Source organism: Somniosus microcephalus, chromosome 15 (assembly GCF_052327205.1).
Source record: "Somniosus microcephalus isolate GS21.2 chromosome 15, FLI_Smic_1.0, whole genome shotgun sequence".
In the NCBI taxonomy this organism is placed as follows: Eukaryota; Metazoa; Chordata; class Chondrichthyes; order Squaliformes; family Somniosidae; genus Somniosus; species Somniosus microcephalus.
Genome location: NC_141001.1, coordinates 11,468,442 through 11,493,206, shown reverse-complemented (window position 1 = coordinate 11,493,206; position 24,765 = coordinate 11,468,442).

Genomic DNA, 24,765 nt, shown 5'->3' with positions numbered 1-24,765 from the left:
GACTATCTCCATGGAGTTCATGTCTCAAATACTGCACTTTCTCTGATACAAACTGCATCTTGGACCGTGATATTTTATGTCCCTTTGCGGCCAAGGCGTGGAGCATAATAAGCGAGTCGGTTTGACATGACTGTTTATCAGGCGAGGCTATTAGTAAATCGTCAACATATTGGATTAATGTGGACCCTCCCGTAAAGGTAACGTCCTCTAGATCATGCCTGAGACTTTGAGAAAAGATTGTGGGACTTTCTGTATATCCTTGCGGGAGCCTTGTCCAAGTATACTGTGTTTCCTTGAACGTAAAAGCGAACAGAAACTGCGAATCTTGGTGGATAGGAATGCTGAAAAATGCTGAGCATAAATCAATAACAGTATGGTATTTTGATCCAGAAGGAATACTAGTTAGGATTGAGGCAGGATTTGGCACAACTGGATAAACTGGTAGTACTGGTTCATTAACTGCTCTTAAATCCTGCACTAGTCTCCATTTCCCACTTTCTTTCTTTTCGACAGGAAGAATCGGTGTGTTGCACGGGCTCTGTGTCGGGACGATTATTCCCTGTTGCAATAAAGAGTTAATGACAGGCTGAATTCCTTGCTCAGCTGCCGCTGACAGCGGGTACTGGGAACGCCGGGGCAGTCGAATGGATGGTTTTAGTGTAACCTTATATGGCTGAGCAGTTACCATTTTGCCGACCTCATTTGGATGGTTAGACCAGACTTGCGGCGGAACCTGATCAAGCAATTGTTGCGTTTCCCTTGGGATACTTAGAGGTGGGTTTTCTTGTGTAACTTCATATAAAGGACACATAATGCATCTTTCGGTAGGGATGTATACTTGCAGTCCCTCTTTTGAACAAACTATTGTTGCTTGCATTTTGCACAGTAAATCTCTTCCCAATAGGTTCATAGGGGTATCGTCTGATAAGAGGAAGGCATGTTGACCAGAAAAACTGTCTGTCTGTACTTCTAGTGGCTCTGACCACGTCATTTTTGTAGGGCACCGGAGAGTCCCACGCACGTGACCTGTGCGTCAGTGCACGGGGTTCCTCTTGCGTGTTGCTTTGTTAGCAGCGAGGTTATGGCTCCGGTATCAACTAAGAATGGGACTTTCCTACCTTGTACTTTTATGGATAAAACTGGCTCTTCCCTAGAATTTATTGAAACTGAAGGTAACTGTGTCGGGTGGGTAACGGTCGGGACTTTGTCCCTGCGTCATGCATAGTTTTGGCCTGGGGGTCCGAATTGTTCTCCGAAAATATTAAGTAAAATGGACTTCAGAAAAGAGAAACTTTAAAGTGATGGAATTCAAGTTCTCAAGATTATGAAGGGGATTGCCAAAGTTAATTCAGATAAATTACTCACAGTGAAGGGATAATTACTAGTCCTAGCCCCTTTTAGGGCTACCCCGGATCAGGTGTATTCCTCAGAGGTTCACTTTCAACTAAAGTTTGAGGTAGCCAAATCCTAAAAACGCTTAATTGGGTCTAAAGGTCCGGACTATCCCTAAAGGAAAGGAACAACCTGAAAATGTTACCGTCCTCCAAATAGCACTTTTAATAAGTTTAGCTAGACTGTAATGTTACGGATATTATGAGGGTCCGGAAAACTCCCCCAGAATTCTGTAACTCCTCATCAAAGAATGTACAGAGATTGAGTTCACAAGTTTGATACAGAAGTCTTACGTGAGAGAATTCTAAAAATATATAGATTTATTGAAGAATCGACATGTAATTTTCAGTTGGTGAGTCAATCACAACATTAACAGTTCCAAAAAGAGAAAGCTTACAATCTTATTATCGGAGAACCTCACTCTCAAATCTTAACTTCGCTACAGTTTTACAGTTCTTAAAGTTCTATTCAGGATATCCACCAAAATCAAATACCTTTGATCCCTGAAGTACAAAGAGTTGGAGACTCACAGAGCCGCCTCTGAAGCCGAGAACCGCTTTGCCCCTTTAAAGTGAGTCTACTTTCCCATTTGAGAGTTCAATATTTATACCCTTTTCCAGTGGTATTTCCTTTAATGTTTTCTGCTGATGTAAGCTAATTATCTCTAGTCATTTTTCTGCTGACCCCTGCAATTCTTAGTTACCTCAGCTGGTAGCATTACAGAATTATGTCTCTTCTCTAGGTGTTCTAAGTTTACCATAAAAAACGGTGTTACAGCAGGTATGTTTTACTTGATGTCATTTTTACAAAGGCAGATGTTTCTTGCTTTTATGTGCTTCTTTACGAAGTGTAAATTAGAACACCTTATCCAGGGTGAACCATTGTTTCATTCCAAAAGGTCCAGCATACCGGAGCCTTTAACCTTCTGTTTCAATAAGGTTATTGATTCAGTGTCAACAACTATCTTATCTCTATAGCCAGAATGCTTCCACAGCTTTTTCATCGTTCGGTTTCTAGATTTCCAATCCCAGTTTGTCATGTTTTAATAAGGCCAGAATACTTTCCTAGAATGGTGTATTTTTCTGAATAAGTTATATGGATTATTCCTTCACAACAGTGATGAAGGGTTCAAATAATAGGAGTAAGAAGGAAAGTCAGCTAGAACTTTTTCACTCAAATAGATATTATGGATTAACTTTCCAGGGATGACCACTAAAACAAATAATTTAACAACAACTACAACTTGCATGTATATTGTGCCTTTACAGTTGAAAGCATTCTGAGGATTTTAACAGACTCTCACTTGGATGTTCCTATGGGAGACATATGGCTGTTTTCCAGTGATATTGCAGCCTGCCTTCTGATGAAACAGCTTAGCTGCAGGGAATATTGAGACAGTTGCAAGCATCATTATGTTGAAGCTTCAGTCTGAAGTAGATTTTATGCAGATACCCAACTCTAACTTTACAAATAAAAACTAAAATCTGAAAATGCTGGAAACTTAAAGCAAAAACAGCAATTCATCAGTTGAGATAACAGCAAAATTCGACTTCATAGCGGCAGTTGTTTGGGTGCTATGAGTGTCATTTAGGTTCCAAAATGGCATCTGCAGCACGCGCGCCCATTTCTGGTGCCATCTTGGTTAGGACACGTTTAGGGAGAGTCTGCCAGAAGTATGCAGAGTAGGCAGATCGTGACATTAATCAGTGTATAACGCTGATTTAACAGTGGTGCTGCTGTTTTGGAGCTCAACGCTCCTGCTTATGCCCTCTCATAAACTCTCACAGCTGAACACATGCTTAGCAGCAGGAAGGACCCCCACCAGTGCTTTTTAAAGGGATCATCAATTACTTTCAGGTTAGTTGCTGATTGAGTTATATTGGCTGTTGCTTCGACTGTACAAGTGTTTGGTGCTTTCTAGAGTTCTTTAAAGTTGCTAAAGTCTACAGGGAGTGGCATTGCAGGTACTGAAGGACTTTGTCCTAACACATACCAGTTGCTCCCAGGCATGAGTGTATTAGTGGCAATTCCCCTTGGAATATAGCATGACCTGGAGAATGAACAGAGGCCAGGCAGAGCAGGGCAAGTTGCTGGCAGAGGGAGGAGGATGATGAGGAGGAGAAGGGCTTTCATCAGGATTCCACATCCACCCAGGGTGTTCAGGGAGCAATTCACCTACCTGAACCTCAGCGAGAAACAATGTGTGAGGTGTTGCCACTTCAGTAAGGACATCCTCACTGAAATCTGCCATCTGCTGCAGCTACCACTGCAACCTCAGAGCAGGGTGAGGTTGCCAGTGGCTGTGAAGGTGACCTTGGCCATGAACTTTTATGTGTCGGGCTGGAGCAGGTAATATTTGCAACATTTTCCAGTTTGCCGTCCATTGTTGGATAAGGGAGGTTACTGATGCCCAGTATTCCAAGAGAGCTGAATACATTTCATTCTCTCTTGCCAGAGTGCAGCAGGCGGAGTGAGCACGCAGCTTTGTGTAGATTGCAGGTTTCCTCATGGTCCAGGGTGCCATTGACTGCACGCACATCGCTTTGTGGGCGCCGCATGTTAACCCTGAGATGTACCGCAACTGAAAAGGATTCCATTCCCTAACTGTCCAGCTGGTGTGTGACTGTATACAGCAAATCATGCAGGTCAATGTCCGGTATCCTGGCGGCAGTCATGATGCCTTTATTCTGCAGCAGTCCGGCATGCACAACAAACCAAAGGGTGGCTACTGGGTGACGAGGACTATCCGCTGACAACATGGCTCATGTCTTCGGTGCACAACCTATGCACACATGGGCAGCATGCATACAACGAAAACCATGTTGCCACATGATTGTGATAGAGCACACCATTGGCATGCTGAAATAATGCTGCTGCTGTCTGGATCGCTCAGAAGGAGCCCTGCAGTACTCGGCAGAGCAGGGGCCAGATTTGTGCTGGTCTGCTGCATGCTGCATAACCTGCCATCATGAGGGCACAGACCTTGCCACCAGCTATCCGGTGAGCAGCTGAGGAGCAGGAGGAGGAGATGCAAGAACAGGATGAGGAAGAGGAAGGAAGGAGGCAAACTTGACAGCCCCTTTCTGGCCGGGCTGCCTGTGAAGGACTCGTCCGATTGTGATACCAGCAAACGCAACCCCAATTTCCCATTCACCAACAGTCCCACACCTTACTTTCCCTCTGTCACTTACCACCACAGCGTCCACATGCTACAATGCAAAAATAAAAGCCAACACAAAATAAACATTCCAAATGAAATTTATAAATCAAACCATGCCATATTGCATTCAAACATTAACTAATCACCCTTGTGCATTCCCTTACTGCCTGTCTTCTGTGTGCCTTTGCCTGTTCTAGTGCTCCTACGCAGTGCAACCTCAGTGGCTGCAGCATAGCTGGTGGAAAGCTGCTGACTTTCAGTGGGGGAGACTGCAGGTGGCCTTGGAGCAGGTCTGGGCCTAGAATGCCCAGCTTCGGACTGCACCATCTCCGTATGGGCGGCAGGAGTCTGGGCTGGCTGGCTGACAGGCAACAGCAATGGCACTAGCAGAGTGGCAGTGGTGGGAGGACGAATGCTATCATCCTGAGAGGACAGTAGATTCGTGCTCCATGGAGCCACTGCCATTACCCCGGGGCGGCACCTCAGCAATCCTAGTAATCTATTGGAGGATAGATTGCTGGACTGCTGTGACACCCTAAAGCCCCCTTGAACACTGGTAAGCGCAGCCATGATGGCAGCAGTTTGACCTTGCATGACAGAAGTCTGAGCTTCCACTGCAGCAACCAGACATTGGGTGGCTTCTGTTTGTGCTGCATTGGAAGCTGAGACATCAGAGGCCGCATCCTGGTTGGGTCCACAAGTGTGCTAATGGAGTTGGCTATCACTTCCATGCTGGAAAGGATGGGCTCCAAGCTCTGTGCAAAGCTCTGTGCCAAGTTATTGCTGGACTCCTCCATGCTCCTTGACATTGCACGCATGCTTTCTGGCAGGCCTGGCAATGCACGAAGCATTTAATTGTGCATACCCATCAGCCTTCTTCTGCAGCCAGCCCCGTCGAAGAGCTCATCTGAGATCTCTGCACCATAACTTGTGTTCGACCTCGCCTTACGACAGCTGGCACCTGCGCTACCCTTGCCCCCTGCCCTGCCTGCAGGCCACTCGTGCCCGGTGTCTCACCCCTGCAGATCCCACATCTAAGCTATCCTCTAAAGTATGCGGAGTGTCAGTATCTGAGCTGGTGGCTGTGAGAGTGAAATCGAGTGACGGTGCTTCTTCATCATATCACTGCCTTCTTCCTTTTCCACCTGTGCTCTTGCATCCCTCTAAATACCCCACAGAATGTGGTTCTGCCAATTCGGTAATTACGTAGGATGTAGCATTCATGATAGGTAAGGATAGAGTAAATGACACATATAAGTTATCTCATAAAGAATGACATTTATTCTCATCCCTAACTTGGCCCATTGGGTTAATGGTAACCTACCCCAGACTATAGATTGTTGATACAGGTGAAGTTTCAACCCTCACATTTGTTTCACCTTTTCCCTTAGAATACCAACGGACAACATCATAGTCCCTTAAAATATCCGGAACTTCACCTTGCATCAAAATCCCAATGTTTGATCAATAGATGAAAGTACATATGCTCGATATGCTGTACAAATGGTTGCCCGTCCTATTCCCTTTGCTCAGTTGTTTCTCTTGTATAGAATCTCACTTATTTTATCCTGCGTCGAGTGAAAAACTTGGCAATGTTGTGCATGTTATAGATGATATACCATTCCTCCTGTATTAGCTCATGAATTGCGTTTAGAGTTGGTCCATCGGCCAATTTGGCCCGCGCATTTTCATAATGATGCACATGCTTCTTTGTTATCACACCTACGCATCCCACATAATCTGACTGCAACCATCCTGAACCCTCCTTTGGTCTAGTTGCTACTCCTGTTATGTTGTCTTCCACCTTAACGTGGAATTGGACACGTTTCTCTAGGAGTGCAACATCATAAAATGCAATAACAGCCTCCTGAGTTGCACATTCCTCACTCGCCTGCATCGCGCAGTGTGTTAGATTTAACAAGATGGGGGCGTGTATATACTGGACATTGATTATTAGGGTACTGGGGATGGAGGTCGCTGTCACTACACTTTCGGGGCCCGGTTCTGCCATAGGGCCTTCCACCAATTCTGGGATTACAGCCTGTGGTTGGGTGGTAGGCCTAGGGAGTACTCCATCTGTGTCGCTCCTATGTCTAAATAGGAGACTCCCTCACATGTAATTAGGCCAGAATCTGATTCTCGTACTTTTTCTGAGTGGCAGGTAGTGACTAGTGGGGTACCCCAGGGATTGATCCTTGGACCCCAGCTATCCACAATATATATTAATGATCTAGACAAGGGAACTAGATGTAATATCTCCAAATTTGCAGACGACACAAAGCTGGGTGGGCGTGTGTGCTGTGAGGAGGATGTCGAGTAACTCCAGGATGATTTGGACAGGTTGGGTGATTGGGCAGAAGCATGGCAGATGCAATACAACGTGGATAAATGTGAGGTTATCCACTTTGGTGGCAAAAACAGGAAGGCAGATTATTATTTGAACGGCAATAGATTGGGAGAAGGGGAAGTGCAACGAGACTTGGGTGTCCTTGTGCACCAGTCGCTGAATGTAAGCATGCAGGTGCAGCAGGCGGTTAAGAAGGCAAATGGTATGTTGGCCTTAGTAGCGAGAGGGTTTGAGTACAGGAACAAGGATGTCTTGCTGCAGTTGTACAGGGCCTTGGTGAGACCACATCTTGAGTATTGTGTGCAGTTTTGGTCACCTTATCTGAGGAAGGATGTTCTTGCCATGGAAGGAGTTCAGCGAAGATTCACCAGGCTGATACCTGGGATGGCAGGAATGACGTATGAGGAGAGATTGGGTCGATTGGGCTTGTACTCGCTGGAGTTCAGAAGGATGAGAGGGGATCTCATTGAAACTTATAAAATTCTGACAGGACTGGACAGACTAGATGCAGGAAGGATGTTCCCGATGGTTGGGGAGTCCAGAACCAGGGGTCACAGTCTAAGGATAAGGGGTAGGCCGTTTAGGACAGAAATGAGGAGGAATTTCTTCACCCAGAGAGTGGTGAACCTATGGAATTCTCTACCACAGAAGGCAGTAGAGGCCAATTCATTAAATATATTCAAGAAGCAGTTGGATATATTTCTTAAGGCTAAAGGGATCAAGGGGTATGGGGAGAAAGCAGGGACCGGGTACTGAATTTGGATGATCAACCATGATCGCATTGAATGGCGGAGCAGGCTCGAGGGGCCGAATGGCCTACTCCTGCTCCTATCTTCTATGTTTCTATGTACTTGATACAAAGTTAATTGGGAATAATTTCACCTGTCCCTCTCGTGTTTCACTCTACCAGTGCATTCACTCCCAATGGTGAAGTTACTGCGCCGGTCACTAAAGCATTCCTTACACATGGGTCTAGAACATAATCTATTCTGTAAACATAAGAGGGTGGGATTGTTTGCTATCTGATTTGTCAAGGTGTCTTTTCAAAAAACAAACAATCTGACACCTTTAGATTAGGATTTTCAACAAGGTTATCAAACATAAACATTTACCTGCACCGTTGAAACTTGACAAATAATGTGCAATTTTACAATAGATTATTGGTTAGTCATAAAATAAAATCTACAAAAGTTGTGTTTGTCCTCCTTTAACTGTAGATACAGTTAATATGTTCATTAGGGAAATATGAGTGAAGGAAACAGCTACCAGGGAACAAAGAGACAATTCACAGTCTCAGAAGAATTTGTTGAGCAAATATTTCTGTGTTAAGGAAACTTAACTAGTGGCTTTCTATAATTTTGATTTGCAATTCTGTTATGTCTGCTAAAGATACTTAAATGCAGAATATGGTGAAAAATTATTAAGATTCAGAAGTATCTTATTTTAGTGATATCTAAAGACCTTGGCCTAGAAATTGTACAAGGCCCAAAAATGGGCACGGGCAGCGCGAAGCACTATGTGCCTGCGCCCCTTCAAAGTGGTGCAGGCAGCACACAAGATTCATGCTACCTGCTCATTATAATGATTGCAGCACTGATCTCAGCGCTAAGCGTCTTTCTGATTGGATTAGCGCTGAATAGGGAGGCCAATATCGGGGGATAAAGTTTGGCCTAGGCTCTCTGCACTACTTGGTTGCAGAAGCACCGAATTGTCCTTGTGTCGAAAGCCATGGCCCAACAGCCAAGGGAAAGGGTGAGGATATTTTCAGATGCAGCACTGGAAGCCTTGGTCCTGGGGGGTTCAAAGATCCTGCCAGGTCCTCTACCCGTAGTGGGGCAGGAGGTCTTCAAAGCAGAACAACAGAAGGATGTGGGAGGAGATCGCTGAAGCCGTCAGTGCGACGAATGTTGTCTCCAGGACCTGGATCCAGTTCCGCAAAAAGTTTAATGACCTCACACGAGTGGTCAGGGTGAGTGAATGCATCATCAAATGCCATATCCCACCATCTGCACCACAAACCTCACAAACTGCTCAATGCACCACACCTCCATCACTCACCTACCAACAGTCTCTAGTAATCACCACTCATACCTCACAATCATAGCTTCACTTCACCCTCACACACTTACCGCTGCTGCAAGACTCACACCTACATCTCACAACTCACACACACTGCCAGCCATTCAACCATGGTAGGCACATCACCCAAGCACATTGCATCACACTCGTAACACACTTCCCTTTCTCTTGCAGGCAAAGGTCACTCATAACCGCTAGGAGCAGCAGCAGACAAGTGGAGGGGAAGCCCATCTTGCAGAACCTGACGGAGCTGGGGGAAGCAGTGCTGGAAATTATTGGAGGGACAGCCACAGAGTCCGTGGCGAGCGGGACAGTTGAAAGCTTTGCTGCTGATGACGGTATGCTCATACTTAATCCTTCTTCTCACATCCCACTTCCTCCTCGTCCAACAGTCTCTTCTCACTTACAAGCTGCTGATGGTGTCTGCATGGCTAGCTTGTTTTCCCCTGCTCCCACAACTCGACCCTGATGCCTTTCTCTTTTCAGATACCCAAGAGGTCCCACCAGCATAGCCAGTCCCCGAATTGATGGAGGAGAAGAAGAAGACTTGCATTTTACATAGCGCCTTTAATGACCGCCGGATGTCTCAAAGCACTTTACAGCCAATGAAGTACTTTTGGAGTGTAGTCACTGTTGTAATGTGGAATATGCGGCAGCCAATTTGCGCACAGCAAGCTCCCACAAACAACAATGTGATAATGACCAGATAATCTGTTTTTGTTATGTTGATTGAGGATAAATATTGGCCAGGACACCGGGGATAATTCCCTGCTCTTCTTTGTAATAGTGCCATGGGATCTTTTACGTCCACCTGATAGAGCAGACGGGGTCTCGGTTTACCGTCTCATATGAAAGACGGTACCTCCGACAGTGCAGCACTCCCTCAACACTGCACTGGAGTGTCAGCCTAGATTTACGTGCTCAAGTCCCGGGAGTGGGACTTGAACCCACAACCTTCTGACTCAAAGGAGGACAGAGAAGGAGAAGACACACTGTCACTGCATCTGACAATCGCAGGCACCAGTTCAGAAAATGGCACTGCGCGGACTTTAGCGGCCAGTATAGAGGTGGGATCTGCATGTGGTGAGTCACCGGGCATGAGTGGGCTGCAGCCAGGCCAGGGGGAAAGGGTAGCTCGGGTGTCAGCTCCTCAGAGGGCGAGTTTGCGCACGAGTTCTGCCGCACAGGGCTCAGATGATGACCTCGATGGGGTGGCCTTCGGAAGAAGGGTGATGGGCATGCACACAGAAATGCTTGGTGAAATGTCAGGCCTGCCAGAGAGTCTCTTGCCAATGTCAAGGAGCATGGAGGAGTCCGGCTCCAACATTGCACGGGTCTTTGCGCGGGGCTTGGAGCCCGTGATTTCCAGGATGGAAATGATGGGCAAGTCCATGAGAGAACTTGTGGACCTAACCATGATGCTGCGTGTGATGGGCGATGTCGCAGCTTCATTGCAGCACAGGCGGAAGCGGCCCAATGTCTGAGTGCTGCAGAGGAAGCTCGGACTGCTGCCATCGGGGCTGGGTTTATGAGTGTGGAAAGGGGCTTGCAAGGTTTCACAGTACTCTAGCAATCTGTCCTCCAACAGATGGCTAGGAATGTTGAGGCTCCACCCTGGGGGAGTGGCAGTGGCTCTGTGGAGCAAGAACCTGCTGTTCTCTCTCAGGATGACAGCATTTATACTCCCACCACTGCCATTCCGCCAGTGCCCTTGCTGCTGCCTGTCAGCCAGCCAGCCCAGACTACTGTCGCCCATGCCGAGGTGGTGCAGCCAGGCCTTTTAGACCCAGAGCTGCTTGAGGTTATTCTGCAAGGCCATCTGCAGACTCCCCCACTGAAAGTCAGCAGCTTTCCACCAGCCGTGCTACAGCCACTGGGGGAGCAGTTCACAGGAGCACTTAGTAGGAAAAGGAACACGAAAGAAACACGCTGTGTGGGTGGTTTTCCCATTAGAGACGGCAAACCCGCCTCCAATGTCAGGGGAAAATCGCAAGTTTTTCCCACCTAAGTGCCCAGTTAATTTCAGAGGTGTGGGTTCCCCTGGGCCAATTAGTGTTTTGGGACTGAAACTCGCCTCTGCTGACATCATTTATCCAGCTTCATTTAAGGGCTGCTTGCTGCCTTAGCTCATTCCACTGGTTTTTGGTCGATGCTGCATCACCTCCAAACTTTCACCACATAGAAGAATGGCCAGCTCCAAGACAAGGGCCTCCCCGAGGTTCTCGGATGAGGCGCTGGGTATCCTGGTTGAGGGGGCGAGAGCTAGCAGGGAGGTGCTCTTCCCTCATCTGGGAGGAAGAGGCCTCCACAAAGAAACTAAGGCTATGTGGGTCCAGCTGGCAATGACATCACCTCCAGATCAGTGTGCAGCAGAACATGGCTGCAGTGCCGTAAAAGGTTCAATGACCTTGTAAGATCAGGCAAAGTGAGTATACCTTCAGCTTGACCTTCCTTTTGCTCCCCTTCTCCTCTCATCACCAGCACTCTGCTTTGTCAACCTCCTCCTCTTGCACATCCCACTCAACCCTTACAACCCTTGCACCCTTCACCATCCCTCTCACTCAATGAACCCAATCACTTCACTATTCGACTATGCTGCCCTCACTCTCTGTCAATGTTATGCAATGACGGCAACTAACAGCAACGCACAGGGAGGGCCCTTGGACATGGAACCTCACTCCGTCTTTGTCTCCTAAGCATCTGTGCTCTGGACTCTCTACACTCACTCCATCATTCTCACTCCAACTCCACTTATCTCCCTTACTGCAGGAAAAGAGAGCCCACAATAGAAGTTCAAGGGCGAAGACAGGAGGAGGGCGACCTTCCCTCGCATTTCTCACCCAGGCTGAAGAGGCGGCCCTGGACATCGCCGGCGCAGAGGTGGAAGTGGGGGATGGACAGACGGGCAAGGCAGACCAAGCTGATGACAGAATACTTTTACGTCTGTCTCATTTACACTGCTTGAGGGACTGAAATGGCTGCTGGTGTACATTATTAGAATGCCACTTGAGCATCTGCACTATTGCATGTGCATGCCAGACTTCCATCAAATGTCTAACCCATGCCTTTACTCCCCCACAGGACCATCCACAGAGCCCCCCCACCCCCCACTGTTGATGAGGAAGAGGCTGAGCCGCAAGACTCCTCAGGGGAACCTGCAATCTCTGAGGACGCAGCGTCAGCAGATGTAAGCGCACCCAGCACCAGCGCAGATACGCACTCCTCGGTGGGACCTTCGGACATAGAGTACTGTTGTCACCGTGTGTATCACAGCTCACAGGTGAGCATCAGCATGTGGTGGAGACAAGGACAGCAGTGGAGAGTCCTCGTCGGAGGTCGCAGGACTCTCCTAGCTTTGATCCACTGCATGTGGACCCTGTGCCTCTGGTTCCATCCAGAAGGAGAGCGGTCCTGAACTCCAGGAGCAGGTGCAGGAGTCTCTGACAGGTTTTGTCTCCAGGGTCACTGCGAGTGTGGAGAGGATGGAGGAGTCCAACTCTAACATGAGCAGTGCCTTTGTGGAGGCAATGGCGCATGAACGCACTACCACGGAAAGGATGGCAACCTCCGTGGAAAGAATGGCTACCTCCGTGGAAAGGATGGCTACCTCCATGGAAAGGATGGCTACCTCCATGGTAACGATGGTTACCTCTCTGGAAATGGTATCTACCTCTCTGGAAAGGGTGTCTACGCTAGAGGAGAGGATGATTACGGCCATGGAGGACCTAAGTCGCCAGTGTCTGGAATACATGGTGAATGTTCAGAATAGACTGACATCTCTGGAGGAGCGATGGGCAGCTATTGAGCAGAGAAATCAGAGCTTCATGGAAGTCCTTTTGGGTAGGACTGCCAGTGCAGATACGGGTCCCCATGGCCCCCCTGATGTTCAGCAACATAGCAACATAGAAACATAGAAGATAGGAGCAGGAGTAGGCCATTCGGCCCCTCGAGCCTGCTCCGCCATTCAATGAGATCATAGCTGATCATCCAAATTCAGTACCCTGTCCCTGCCTTCTCTCCATATCCTTTGATCCCTTTAGCCTTAAGAAATATATCTAACTCCTTCTTGAATATATTTAATGAATTGGCCTCAACTGCCTTCTGTGGTAGAGAATTCCACAGGTTCACCACTCTTTGGGTGAAGAAACTCGTCTTCATCTCTGTCCTAAATGGCTTACCCCTTATCCTTAAACTGTGACCCCTGGTTCTGGACTCCCTGGCCATCGGGAACATCCTTCCTGCATCAAGTCTGTCTAGTCCTGTACATTTTTTTATAAGTTTCAATGAGATCCCCTCTCATTCTTCTGAACTCCAGCGAGTATAAGCCCAATCGACCCAATCTCTCCTCATACGTCATTCCTGCCATCCCAGGTATCAGCCTGGTGAATCTTCGCTGCACTCCCTCCATGGCAAGAACATCCTTCCTCAGATAAGGCGACCAAAACTGCACACAATACTCAAGATGTGGTCTCACCAAGACCCTGTACAACTGCAGCAAGACATCCTTGTTCCTGTACTGGAACCCTCTCGCTACGAAGGCCAACATACCATTTGCCTTCTTAACCGCCTGCTGCACCTGCATGCTTACCTTCAGCGACTGGTGCACAAGGACAGCCAGGTCTCGTTGCACTTCCCCTTCTCCCAATCTATTGCCATTCAGATAATAATCTGCCTTCCTGTTTTTGCCACCAAAGTGGATAACCTCGCATTTATCCACATACTGCATCTGCCATGCATCTGCCCAATCACCCAACCTGTCCAAATCATACTGGAGTTTCTCGGCATCCTCCTCACAGCACACACGCCCACCCAGCTTTGTGTCATCTGCAAACTTGGAGATAATACATCTAGTTCCCTTGTCTAGATCATTAATATATATTGTGAATAGCTGGGATCCTAGGACCGATCCCTGCGGCACCCCACTAGTCACTGCCTTCCACTTGGAAAAAGACCCGTTTATTCCAACTCTTTGCTTTCTGTCTGCCAACCAGTTCTCTATCCAAGTCAGTACCTTGCCCCCAATCCCCTGTGCCTTAACTTTACACGCTAATCTCTTATGCGGGACCTTATCGATAGCCTTCTGAAAGTCCAAATACACCACATCCACTGGTTCTCCCTTATCTATTTTACCAGTTATATCCTCAAAATATTCCAGTAGATTAGTCAAGCACGATTTACCTTTTGTAAATCCATGTTGACTTTTGTCCGATCCTGTCACTGTTTTCCAAGTGCTCTGCTATTACATCTTTTATAATGGACAAGCGCTGAGGTGGACCTGACCCATGAGAGGGAAGTTAGTGGCAGAGAACAAGGAAGTAGGGCCTCCTCTCCAAGTGCTCACACTTCCATGCCACTGCATAGCCCTCGGTCAGAGCCCCACCAGAGTCTGCACCTAACTGAGATGGGCATCTCAACCCCTGCACTGCCGCAGGATAAGCAAACATTTGGCGAGCCCTCACAGGCTTGGAAACCCAGAAGACGCCCACCAAAGGTGTCGAAGCAGGAGCAGTATGAAAGTGAGCAAGGGGCCTTCACTTCTGCTGAAGCCACAGGGGAAGCACCATGTAGGAGCACGCGTAAGAGAAAAATAAAGCACCATTAGTCACAGGGATAGGCACTTGGGTAATTGTTTCTGTTTATTGATGAAATGCCATCCCTGTGTGACTGTATTAAAATGATGTGATGGCAAACTGTTGGCGTGATGGCATCTGTTGTTTCGGCTTAGGCAGCTCCACATTGCGGGCTCCGCGACACTTGCGTGGTCAGGTTGGTGGTCAGAGTGAAAGGAGGCCAGAGAGTCATGTCCATTGTCAATCATGTTTTAAGAAGGAGCTAAGCACGTGTGCCACAATGGGTAACCTATGCAAATCTGGCCAGGATGAGTGCATCCCTTGCATCACGGGCAGCCATGTGCTCACGTGCTGCCGCTGCTGCTGGTAGATACGCCACCGCTCGGTCCTCCTCCTCCTCCTCATATGAGGAGGCTATGAACTGAGCCACTTGCTCATCACGACGCTATGCCATGTTGTGCAGTGCACAGCAGACCACGACCATTCTGAGAGACCCTGGCTGCTGAATACTGCAGGGCTCCATCTGATCTGCCAAGGCACCGGAATCGCATCTTCAGCAAGCCAATGGTTTGTTCGATGATGGACCTGGTCAAAATGTGGCTGGCGTTGTAGCGCTTCTCAGCCTTATTAGCTGGCCTCCTGATCGGCGTCATTAGCCACTTCAGGTGGTAGTCCTTGTCACCAAGGAGCCATCCATTAAGTTGGTTTGGCGGATTGAAGAGCGGAGGAACACTAGAGTTCCGCAGGATGAACGAGTCTTGGCAACTACCACAGAACTTGACACAAACATGCAAAATCTCCTACTTGTGGTTACACACCAGCTGTACGTTGAGGGAATGGAAGCCCTTGCGGTTGACATAGATAGCTGGGTTGTGATGGAGTGCCCTAAGGGCCACATGTGTGCAGTCTATGATGACCTGTACCATTGGAAAGCCTGCCATATTTGCAAAGCCAACTGAACGCGCGGTTACACTTGCTTGATCCCTTGAGAAGTGGATGTAATTGTGCGCCTTTGTGAAAAGGGCATCGGTAACCTGCATGATGCAACTGTGGGCGGCTGACTTGGAGATGCCGCTGATGTCTGCTGATGATCCCTGGAAGGAGCCTGAGGCAAAAAAGTTGAGTGCGGTGGTGACTTTGACAGCCACTGGTAAGAGGTGTCCACCCGCTCCTCTGGGCTCCAGATGTTGGTGCAGCAGTGCACAGATGTCTCCGACAACCTCTCGTGAAACTCTCAGCCTCCTTTGGTACTGCTGTTCACTCATGCCAAGGTAGCTCACCCTCTGTAAACCCTGAGAGGTGGGTATCTCCTGCGGCGACATGCTGCCAAGCACTGGCGCCTTCTGCCCTGTACACCATCAGGTGGGTGAGCAGGAGGTTGGCGCTCCTGCTGCTGTTGCTGCTGAGCTGCCTGGTTCTGCTGCTGCCGTGGCTGCTCCTCATCTGAATCTGAGGTCGATGATGAAAGGAAATAAATGGTTCCAATGCTATTGCCAGATACCTCCGTTGGGGAAGCGCTCAGTCCAAGCGGGGAGAGGGTCTTCCAAGGAGGGCCCACAGTTGAGAGATAGAAGCTGCAGCACCTCCGACTTCGGTAGGTTAAAAGTGCTGAAAGACCCGTGGAACAAAAGTTCTGCCACCTGCAACTGATTTCTGTTGAAAGCTCCATTTTAATGGTGGAGCTGCGGCAGTGAGGAGGCCACCCATTGTCAACCCGCCAGGATTAGCTGACGTGGTTTAGGAGGGTCATGCAACATACGCAAAATGTGGCAAAATAACAAAGGCATGTCAAAATAGGATTATAGAGGCCCTTAACTGTTATGTTTATTAATAACTAGTCATTTTTATTAAGAACAGCTAGCTTTTACTAGACACTTTATTGAGCACATGTGGACTAGGTACAGTATCTGTAGAGGCCTCCATCTTGACTGCTGCCTTGTGGGTAGCCTAGTGCATTGCGGGTAGCCCACTCTTATATACATACAGCACCACCTAGTGTACCATTCCAGAATGACAGGTTACTGATCATTACATCCCCCTTTCTTTGAGGCTAAACAAAATCAGTATCAATATCAATCCTGTAAGATTCGCAATTTTCAGCAAAAATCACGCAAGAAAACTGGATAAAATTAAGACTGTTTATTGACCAAAGTAAGCTTGCACAGAAAAACCTTTGATAAAAGGGCATACAAAATGGCCGCCAGGCCCCGTGATCAGTTTATGAACCATTTTATTTCTGTTACTGCAAGCCAGACAGGCTTGTGGATTGAAGACAGTGAGCCCACGAAAGCCAGTCTCTGGGAACCGAAACTCAGAGCAACAGCATACATATTCAATGGATTATAAGTACAGGATGGGGCCCATCAAGATATGGGCGGACAATGTAAAAACACTTATACCCATTTATCGTACAAAGGAAAAACCGTTTAGCAGCCATCAAGGAAAATGTCCGGACCGATCAATATGCGAACCGAGCCACGGTGACAATGCAAAAGACATTGAAAGACATTATCGGCCAGGAAGGCCAGTTTAAGTTATCACCGGCTCCGTTACAAGACAAAGCGCCCCTGCAGAGATTTCTGCCCGCCAAAATTAATACAAAGACAGGACTATGATTTGGCGGGAGATAAGACTGTCCCAAAAGAGTATAACTATGGATTGAAAGTCCATCTAAGTTACTTCGGACTCCGGGTTACTTGAACAACTTCTTCTTCACTGCCACGGCTTCTTGTTGGGCGACTTCAGGCTTCCATTTCTTCAAGAACTTTCTTCTACGAGGAACGAACGAAGGGCGGACGGTGCCCGGATCGGCGCCTCTTCCACTTCGGCAGATCGATGAAAACGTTTTCGTTTTTTTAAAGACGGACGGTTTCGGTAAAAGGACAACGTGGTCGGTGTTCAGCCAAACAAGGCTCGGCCACGACGAGAAGACGACGAGGGTGGCCCGGGTACTGGGGTCGGGAGATCATCGACGACCCAGGCCGACGGAGAAGAAACCCTCTGGAGGACTGGCGATCTAGGCCACAAGATTCTCCCAAGTGCATAGCCTGCATCTGGGTCTGCTCCATGAACCCAAATCGACCTAGTGGATCTCAACCTTAACGAGCGCTCATCGAGGCTGGGTCTACCCCACCGCCTCGAGGGAGGAGAGAATATCGACTGCGCCAGAAGTTTCCAAATCCACGTGACGACGGAAAGCGGTGCCAAAAAGGCTGCGAACCCCCCTTTCTCGCGATTTCGAGAGTGGTGAGCATGATCCCAAGTTCCCCAGGTCGAAACTTAGTTTAGGTATAGGGGAGGGAGTTAAGGGAAATCGTAATGTGTTTCCCCTTTTTCGATGTGCCGTGTGTTCCCCATTTCCATCGAGTCAAGTTCATAAATTTGTGCATGATTGTAGTAACTTTAATCTGTGCCTATGGCATGTATTTTCACAGAATCACAGAATCACAGAAACGCCACAGTGCAGATAGAGGCCATTTCGGCCCATCGAGCCTGCACCGACACATATCCCACCCTATCCCCGTAACCCCTACACCAACACATATCCCACCCTATCCCCGTAACCCCACGTATTTAATCCCCCTAACACTAAGGGTCAATTTATGATAGCCAATCAACCTAACCCGCACATCTTTGGACTGTGGGAGGAAACCGGAGCACCCGGAGGAAACCCACGCAAACTGTTTAAAATAAAAGCATCCATTTCGTGCTATTCAACCTGGTCTATTGAGTTCTTTCTCTGCACTACTGTTCTCTGCACCTAAGTCCAAGGTCTAGAACCGTAGGGGGGAGTGGGTCGAACCACTCAAGGGTAATTATTGCACAAAGCCTGGCAGGAGACCAGAAAGAGCAAGAGAAACCCCCTACTGAAATGGCGACCGCGGCAGGACCTTGGCAGCAGGAAAGTAGTGTGTTAGATCAAGATCTGAATAGACGAAATGTGATGGATGAAAGAATAGCAGATTATGTTTTCGGAAAAGTCAACCTCACAAAACAATGGATTTCTGATCTACTAAGGGATAGGCGCCCGCTAGACGCAGCCATCAAGTGGACAGCGGGTAGAGAGCATAAGAAATCTGTAGAAAAGGCGGTCTGGCTGATGTGCTACAAGAAACAAGTCCAGCTTTTGGACCAGGTAGTTGCAGCACAGACAGTCCAGATCAACGGCTTGCTTAAAGGCGTGGAGGAAAAGGTTGCGGGAGGTCAAAAACTGATTGAATCGCTTGACGCGCTGAACCAGGAACGCCGCTCTGTAATTCGCTGCCACGAAACCCGGGTAGAATATTTAAAATGTCAGGTCGTTGAGGCCAAGGCCAGTGAAGGTAGAATGAGAGAGAGGTGTTCCCGTCTAGCCAAACAAGTTGATGCCCAAGAGGAAAAGCTCCTGGGAGCCAGGGCAGCATATAAAATGGCCATGGAGGATAGATCTGAGAACACCGACCACAGCACTTGCCGCCGGGAGCTAGAGGACCTGAGAAAGGCCCTAGCGAAGGCAAACGGGTTGGTGTGTCTCATAAATCCACCAGCGAGTCAGCTGTTGCTAGCCAAGGAATCCAAAAGACCGATTCCACAAGAGGCAGTTGGGGTACCAACCCCCGAACCTTCTGCGCCTCCTGCCTATGAGGAGTCTTGGACTCCGGGACAGGAGACGGAGACGGTAGAGGAAGAGAGCCCTGAGGTAGAGCAACCCCAGACAGTAGAGTCGGGGTCGGCGCCAATGTGTCCAACGAGACACCGGAGGATCGGTCCAAATGAAGAAAATGGCGATGACGGACCCCTTGAGAGTCAGATCATAATGCCTCATAGCGCACGACAGCTAAGAGAGATGATAAGTCACATCCCAAAACTCTCCGAGTCAGGAGATCCCTCCGTGCATTTCAGGGACGTGGAGCAGACCGCAGCAGTCAATGACTGCGACGGGGTTGAACAGTCTAAAATGCTGCTGTTCTCCCTGGACAGTTCGCTCCTCCAGTGTCTCCCTGACGAGAGCAAGAGAGGGCACAGGGACTATGAGTTGCTACGGGATGAGATTCTGGAGATCATGGGAGAGGGGGACGGAACTCCGTTCCTCCGTTTAGAAAAGACAGTGCAGCTAGAGGGAGAACCCCCACGGGTTTTCGCCGACAGGTTGTGGCCAGTGTATCGGCGCAGCTGCCCGGGCGGGCCGGCCCGGGCCGGGCTGGATGGCGAACAAAGGGCTCACTGGCTTCGGTGCCTGGTAGCAGGTTGCCTGCCAGTAGTGAAGGAACAGGCCAAAGCATGGTTTGACCCCACTAACGCCCGCTCCACGGAGGAAGTAGTACTAGATCAGCTCACGATCAGTTATAGAAACAACAAGGGCAAGAAAACGCCTGTTGTGAAAGGAAAGGTGCATGAGGTGAGACCCGCAGCCTCTGCTAAAAAGGAATGGCGTCAGGAGGGAAATCGCCATCCCCAAGCAAATAGCAGTTGTTACTGGTGTGGGAAGGAGGGTCATTGGCGCAAGGACTGTAGGAATCCTTGGAAGGATAAGAGGGAGAGAGAGTTCGCCGCAGCCCAAGATCGAGCCCAAGCCCGAGTCGCCAACGGCCCGAGAGTTTCCCCAACACCAGCACAACCACAAGTGCAGGCTGCTGCCCCAACACCAGTCCAGAACCCAACCGTAGCCTTTGCCCCGAATGAAGGGGGTGGTGCGGTTGTGGACCCCGCTGCGATCGAGTCAGTCTTGGAGACTATGCGGTCTCTGATGACCTGGCAGGGGAAGGTAGCGGTTGCTAACAGCCCTATCGCCCCCGAGACCCCAGCCGAAACACCTAAATGACTGACGCCCGCGCAGCCCATCTACTTGTGTCCGCTCCGCTATGACGCTTGGAGAAGACCTGTGGTGGAGATGGAGGTGGAGAAACAAAGGGGTAGTTACCTGTTGGATACGGGAGCTTCGTGTACCTTGATCCACACGGACAAACCTTTTGCCTCACCTCTGTCCGCCCAGGCTCCATATTTAGTAGCGGGTTTCACGGGTAGAGCACAGGCTGGCGCGCACTCCCTCCCGCTCTCCATTCAGTTGGGAGCGCTCCACACCACATGGACGTGCATCCTATTGAAGTGGAAAGAGGGGGGGGGGAAAGGCATCCTCGGGGCTGATTTCTTGGTGGAACACGGGATCCTCGTGGACCTGAGAAATCACTGTCTCTGGGGAGCCGAGGGCGGTTTAGGTAAGGTAGTCGTAATCCCGGGGAAGGAAGAAAAGGGGGCCCTGTGCACTATGAAGCCATCAGGAGGTTACGATCTCGAGCTCATGATAACAAACGTCCCAACGGACTTGCAGGCGCGTGTGTCAGAAAATCTGACCGCGTTCGCCACCCACAAGCACGACTGCGGGAGAGTCACTGGGTTCGAAGTCAGCGTAGACGGGGACCCCATGATCCGACCCCAAAAGCAGTATAATTTCCCCAAGGAGGCAGAACCCGACATGGAGACAGCAATATCTTCATTGGTACAGCAGGGCGTATTGAGGACGATAGCCACCCACGTGAACTCCCCATTATGGCCGGTAAAGAAACCGGACAATTCGTGGAGAGCCACGGTGGACTATAGAGTCCTCAATAGTAATATCCCAGCCTGCGCGCCCACGGTAGCAGCAGTTGCAGACTTAATAGGGAGTATTCCAGCATCGGCGACTACATTCACGGTGCTGGACATCTCGAACGGTTTTTGGTCCATTCCGCTGCGGCGGGAGGACCAGTACAAGTTTGCCTTTACTTTCAAAGGGCAACAGTACACCTGGAACTGCTTACCACAGGGTTTTCACAACAGCCCCAGCATTTTCCATCAGTGCATGGCGGGGAGTTTGAAAGAGTTCAGCCAGCCCAACCAGATAGTGCAGTATGTGGACGACTTACTCCTGTTCACAGATACAAGGGAGCAGCACGGCCCACTGTTAGCCGAATTGTTGGAACTGTTAGAAAGGAAGGGTTTCAAAGTAAACCCAAAGAAAGCCCAGATCGGCCAGCAGGAAGTTAAATTCCTGGGTCTGGCCATCCGCGCTGGGGAAAGAGCCATAGATAAGGCCAGACGGGAATCTATACAAGATCTGCCGATTCCCAACACAGTAACGGGTGTAAGGTCCTTTTTGGGATTGACCGGGTACTGCAGAGATTTCATCGAGGACTATGCTGCCACAGCGGCCCCGCTACTTCGACTCTTACACAAGGGAGTCGAGTGGTCTTGGGACGAGGGGTGCCAGGCAGCATTCGAGAAGTTGAAAAGAGATCTGCAGACCGCGCCAGCCCTAGGGGCCATAGATGGGGGAGAGGAGTTCTTTCTGGAGGTAGCCGCTAGTGGGGACAGCCTGAGCGCAGTACTGCTCCAAGAGCGGCACGGCAAGCTAAGACCAGTAGTTTATTCCTCCAGGGTGCTCACGGATGTGGAGAGGAGTTTCTCCAATTGCGAACGGCATCTCCTGGCCACGCATTGGGCTGTGAACAGATCAGTGATCTTCACAGGGACCTCTCCCATTACACTCCTCACCCATCACACCCCCACGAAGATGCTTCTGGACGGGAGGATTAAGGATGGGACCGTAAGCAGCGCTCGGATTGCGCGCTGGACCCTCCTCCTTTCCCAGATGGATCTCAAAGTTAAAGGCCTCTGCGCGCCAAGGCTCGCAGCCAATATGGCATATCCCGGGACAGCCCATCAATGTTCCGTAGAAGGGGTATGGGAAGTTAACATAGGTTTACGGGCCGGGATACATCCCACGGGCCGCGAGATCTACGTAGACGGTTCTAGCACTGTAGCTGACGGCAAGCGACTCACAGGGTGTGGAGTTTATGACCCTGCGGCAAACATTGCCCTGGCAATTAAGCTCCCCAGCACTATGAGCGCGCAGCAGGCTGAACTGTCCGCGGTGGCGTACGTGGTTACCCACCCCGAGATTTTCCCAACCCCATACACGATTTGCTCAGACAGCATGTTCACGTGCAATTCGTGTACGGAGTACCTCGCCATCTGGTCCCGACGCGGGTACACCTCCGCGGACGGGCGGCCTTTAACAGTTAAGCCCTTGCTGGAGAAGATCCTAGCAGCTGTGGGGGAGAAAGGAGAGGTGTTCATCCATAAGGTGAAGGCTCACTCCATTACAGAACCCCGCAGTCAGGGCAACCAGCAGGCGGATGCGCTAGCCAGGGAGGGTGCCCGCAGCGGCATTCTCTGGGACCCATACGAACCCGGACCCGTGGCGGCGATCCAAGGCAGGGAGGGAATTCCCGGGAACACAGGGGTGACACCGCCCCCAGACCTAAAGACCGTCCAAACCCTGGATCCCGCCCTAAAAGCAGTCCTAAAAGCCATCACAGAGGGCAAACAGGTAGAAGGTCCGTACAGTACGGCAGCCCTCACAGTCAAAGAAGGTATGCTGTTCCGAAAGGAGCAGTGGGTTGTGCCGCAGCAGCACCGAAGGGAATTCCTGCAATTGGCCCACGAGGGTCCAGGAGCGGGACACCCCGGACCTGAGGTCACCTGGCAACGGGTGGAACAGGCGGGATGGTGGCCGGGACTTCGGGACGATGTCCGCGAGTTCTGCGCAAGCTGTCTTGTGTGTGCTGCTAACAACCCAGACCCCCACAAAAGGAAGGTGCCCATGGGGCACATCAGGAGGGTAGAGGGACCATGGCAGTCGATTCAGGTCGACTACATAGGGCCCCTGCCCGCCGCCCAGGGAGGCTATAAGTACTGCCTTGTCCTGGTAGATGTGTTCACCAAATGGGTAGAAGCCTTCCCGTGCAGAACAGCTACGGCACTGGGTACTGCTAAGATCTTGATTCGGGAAGTGTTCTCACGGTGGGGACTCCCCCGTTTTGTAGAGTCCGACCAAGGGAGTCAGTTCACCGGTCAAGTAATGCAGAACGCCCTCAGGCTCTTGGGCATTGAGGGAAAGTGGCACGTAGCATACAATCCCCAGTCATCCGGGATTGTTGAGCGTATGAATCGGACCCTCAAGGAAAAGCTGAGGAAAGAGACAATGGGCTCGCCCCAGAAATGGGCGGAGGTCCTGCCTTTAGTCCTCATGGGGATCCGAGCCAGCCAGTCCAAAAGCACGGGGTATTCCCCGCACGAGTTAATGACTGGAAGGATCATGCGAACACCCACCCATGTGCTAGCCCCGGTGCTCACTGAGGGCCAGCTCCGAGAGGTGAAACGGGACAAATTCGCCCAAACCCTCTTGGAGCGCCTGAGACAGATTTATGGGCAGACGGCTGGGAACATGGGAAGACAGCACCAGGGAAATAAACTGTTGTTGGAACCTCGGAAACAACAAGAGTGGGTAGTCGGGGACCAGGTCATGGTCCGAAACTACGCCAGGGTAGGGAGTTTTGAACCACTGTACATGGGGCCATACAGCATTGTAGACAAAGCCAGCCCCATGGTTTATGCAGTGAAGACGCCCCGACGTACCAAATGGTTTCACATCAACCAGTGTAAACTGTTTAAACCGGGTACACCAGGGCCACCAAAGGGGACCAGGTCTGAGAACAAAGATCCTCAGCCTGTAACAGAGTCACAGACCACACAGGCTGGAGCAGTAGCCTGCGTGAAGGGAGAGGCCATCCCATTGGAGTGGGAGGTCTCATCTTTTGAATGGGATTTAGGCAGGGGAGAGCCCGAACAGCTCAACCTCGCTTTAGACCCAATCACGGAGGAGGAAGAGTCAGAGGACGGCAGTCCCGCCCTCGACTCAAGCTTGGGGGAGGTAGGGAGTAGGGGCGGAGACTCGTTACCTGTAGGGACAGGTGAGGTGGAGTCAGAAGCCACAGATCCCGACCCCGGGGGGGCGGAGCCTGAGGGAGGGGAGCTGGAGCCGGCAGCTGTGGAGGAACCACAGGCTGTGACGGTAACAGTCACGACCCCAGGTCCATCGGCCCCGGGAGCCCAACCCAAAGCAGCCCCTCGTAGGTCAGCTCGAGCGCCCCAGCCCAGAAAATTTTGGCCAGATTCTCCCCATCCTCCCCAACCACGGTTTAAAGCAGCCCCAGGAAGACATGATCCCCGTTCAGCAGCGACAGGCTGCGGGGGATCAAGGCCAAAGATCAATGCAGCCCCACCGCAGGGTGTGGCACACGACAGACCTCACAGGGATTCGGAAAGCCGCCCCACGGAGGGCGGCGCTGTACATAAGTTAAGATAGGTAATTATGGTCATAGTTTAAGGAATGTAAAGTATATGGTGTTAAGAGTACA